General features: G+C 38.3%; 1 long non-coding RNA gene across 1 annotated transcript; it reads left to right on the top strand.

The window, feature by feature from the left end:
- Positions 1-795: 795 nt before the first annotated feature.
- On the top strand, positions 796-1,719 carry LOC122039771. The gene is made up of 2 exons (XR_006128374.1): positions 796-1,174; positions 1,258-1,719. It is a non-coding gene; the product is annotated as an uncharacterized LOC122039771 (long non-coding RNA).
- Positions 1,720-3,988: the final 2,269 nt, after the last annotated feature.

A 3,988-nucleotide genomic window follows, 5' to 3' on the forward strand; every position in this document is an offset into this window, starting at 1 on the left:
ATCCCATACCCAAGAAGGCCTAGTGCCTCGCCATTGCCTGGGAGCCAATATTTGAAATGTGTATTTAATTGACTAATTGGAAAACCTAAGTCTAACTCAAATATAAATTAATCCTTAGAAATAAACTAAATTTAAAGATAACCATCTCACAAAATTGCTTAAGATTTCCTGATTGATAACTTAGAATCAGGTGAGATGGATTTAGATTGAATTTAGTCAAATTTAATTTAACCTAACTCAATTTAAACCTTAATTCAATTTAATCAATTTAATAAATTTAACTTAATTAATTTCAATCTTAGTTTCGAAATTATAATTAATTTTTAAAATCATAATTAATTTCAAATTATAATTAATTTTTAAAATTATAATTATTTTTAAAATTATAATTAATTTCAAAATCTTACTTTTAAAAATCATAATTAATGTGATTTTAGAAATTATATTTAATGTGATAATTATTTTTTTAAAAAATCATAATTAATGTGATAATTATTTTAAAAATCATAATTAATTTGATAATTATTTATTAAGGCTCAAATCATAATTAGTTTCTAAAGGCTAATTATGTGAGATCTCGGAAAATTTAAATAAATAGGGTTATTTCAGAAATAACCTTATAAAATTTTTCCGGAATTTTTAGAAATTTTCTAAGAATTTTTCGGAGCTCGTATGACGGGTTTTGAGGGGATTAATTTCGGGTACGGATTAAGTCTGTTTGGGATATCCATTTAAAAGAAGAAATGTTTTAATTATAAATTCCTTTTCTTTTATTCCTTCTCCCCCAAATGCCAGTCCACCCGACCCGAATCCTTCCTTTCTTCCCCTCTGCCCCGACGCAAACTCCCTTCTCTGTTCTCTCTCGCGGACAAGCGACGCCGAAGGGAATGAAGCTTGGATCTCCGGCGATCTCCCTCTGCCGGCATCAACACCCTAAGCTCAGATCTGGCCGGTGTTTCTCCTCTCCGGGTCTTCTTCGGCTGAGGAGTTGCTATTCGGTGGATTTTGCACCGATTGTTAACGATCGGTGGCTAGGGCATGGTGAGGGGTCGGATCTTGCATCGTCTTCCATCGGTAGACCTTCCCTCTCCTCTCCTCGTGTTGGACACAATGCGATTACTCTCTTCGCTAGCCGGATTGGACCGGGCAGCGCCACCTAGCAGCGATCTGGGAGGTAAGGCATCGTCAGATATTTGGTAGATTCTAGGGTTCTTTTATGTGTTGATCCTTCTTGCTGGAATTGTGATCGTCTTCCAGTTTACACGAGGAGGAAAGCATCGGATTGCTGTGGATTCTTCCTATTGTCGATCATTGCTTTCTTCTTTCTTGAAGCTGTGGAGGTCTCAGAGTAAGGTAGGATCTAGGTATATTGCTTGATTCATTGTTTGATCCGAATTGTGGAGTGGAATCCAACACATTGCTGTTCTGTGGACTTTTTGGTTCGGCAGCAACCCATCCATCAGTGTTCCCTTGATCCAGAATCAACAGCAGCTGGATTGAGATATGGTGTAGTGAGGTTGATACATAATTAGTGTTGTGTTGATGAATTAGGTATGTATTGAATTCGGAATGAATTGGATTGGTACATGATTAGTTAGGGTAATTGATCTTAGTTGTAGATCATGTTTCGAATTTGAATATTAGTTTGATGATCTTGTTCTAGATGGATTAGGTTAAGTGTGATTGATTAGTTATTTATGTGTAGGTTTGATTGGAGGTTGTAATTGGTTAGTTGATTGTGATTAGATATAATTGTTTGAATTAATCTAATGGAGTAATTAGGGTTAGAGTAATTAACCCTAATTAACTGTTAGATTTAAATTAGGTAGGTTGAGATGATTTGATTAGGGTTTTGCCCTAATTTGATTTTAGGGATTTTATTTGGCTATTCTTGGGATTTAGCTAAATAAAATATATATATGTTGTTTGACGCGGGACTCTGATTCGAGACGGGCGTCTCGGCTTCAGATTTGGATTGACTGTACCTTCTATTGGAGGCGGGTACCCTCTTACTTATCTTTTGATAATGTCTTATGATATGTGTAGCTTATATATATTTACTAGTGGTAGATAGTAGATTATTCTCCCTCTTGGTCTTAGCTAGTTGATACCTATCACATGCTTCATCTGCTAGTTGCTTTACTTTAGGATTGGATACTGTTACCGCTTGCCATGTGTATATGTTCATAGAGATGTGTATCTATAGTGCTCTACTCTACTGATTAGTTGCTGTACATGTGTGATACATGCTCTTGGATTCATGATACTTATATCCTTGTTATATGTGAGGTCTTTGGATTTATGCTGTTTTATATCATGGTTATATATATGCGTTTACCTTTTGGGCACACACATATATGGAGGAGGCTATGTTCAAGTATGACATACGCACCATATCGCATGATTGCATGCCGGGCGATTAACGACTCCATTATTGTTGAGCTCGTCGGCTACATGGACCCGCACACAACGTGTTCACTGCGTGGGTAGTGGCACGACTCGAGGTGTGTAGGGTAGATGCCTAGTGCTCAGGACGCCTCGTGGGTAGCGTGACAGAGGCGAAGACACCGGGGTCCCTCCCGTCATCAAGGCTGGAGACGAGGCGTTACGCTCCCTCACTATGTTTGAGGCAGGAGGATAGGTGTACTCGACAACATCCCTCCCACTCGGTCACCATCGTGGGTGAGATGGCTGAGTTGTCACAGCCCTACCCCCTCGGTCTCACCATCGTGTGTGAGACTACTGACTGGAGAGTAGGGGTGACCAGGACCGTCATTTGCATCATATACACAGATTGCATTATTTATGATTGATGCATTTGGTGATTGCATATGGTTGATACGCATCTGAGTTATATGCTTTTGCTCGACTATTTTTATACATGTATGTTCACGATCGGTTACCTGAAAGCCTCATGGTGAGTCTGATTTATTTCGATTATCATTTTCTTATTATTCTTGCTATAGATACCTTATGCCTATTCTGGTTACTACAGCTTTATTTCGCCATGATCATCTCATTATTCGTTAGAGACTATCTAGTAGGTTGTATGGTTAGAAGCGTACTCTTGATCCCACGTGGTTTAGGAGGCTGTACCTTAGGCTATTATTGGTGGTTATATGTTCTGCATATATCTATTGGATTACCTGCTGAGTTCTTTGAACTCATCCCGTTGTTACTACTTTTCAGGTTGAGACCGTCGGGAGATATTCCAGTCGCTAGCCCCATTATCGCGAGGATTTTCTTTGTCGGATTATATTTTGCTTTTGCATCTTATATACTTGTATTGTGGGTTTGTATTGTGGACATTGAACATTCGGGTTTACTACTATTGTTTTCCGCTGCAGATATTTTCATTACTTCGTGGATTTGGTTTTTCTTCGATGTAGTGGAGTAGGATGTTTACATATATTTTCGAGATTTTATATCGTCTTTTCTTATTAAACTGCGTGGATTGATTATATGTTGACTTATGTGGAATGTTGATATAAACTGCGTGGCTTGTTCTTATTTGTATTGTATTATTCCGGCCGTGTGTGGCCGAGGTATGAAGATATATGTATAGCCGTACAGGGGAGATGCTGCCGAAATTTCTTCGGACAGGGACTACCTGGGGCGTGACAATTTATTTGGTATCAGAGCTAGGCTCACGATACTTGCTCTTCGTTTTGGATTTTCGAGGTTTATCTGATACCAATTTATTTTGGTATCAGAGCTAGGCTCACGATACTTGCTCTTCGTTTTGGATTTTCGAGGTTTATCTGATACCAATTTATTTGGTATCAGAGCATGAGTTACGATGCTCTGTATTTTCTTTTTATCTGATACCAATTTATTTGGTATCAGAGCAAAGTTTTGTGATACCTACTTATCGAGTTTCGGATTTACGATGCTTACTTTCGTGAGCATTTCGCGGTATTTTCGGATTTGTCCGGATTTTCGTCGATTTTCTCGTTTCGGAATTCCGAGGTATTTTGACGAGGTTCTA

Source organism: Zingiber officinale, chromosome 2A (assembly GCF_018446385.1).
Source record: "Zingiber officinale cultivar Zhangliang chromosome 2A, Zo_v1.1, whole genome shotgun sequence".
Classification (NCBI taxonomy): Eukaryota; Viridiplantae; Streptophyta; class Magnoliopsida; order Zingiberales; family Zingiberaceae; genus Zingiber; species Zingiber officinale.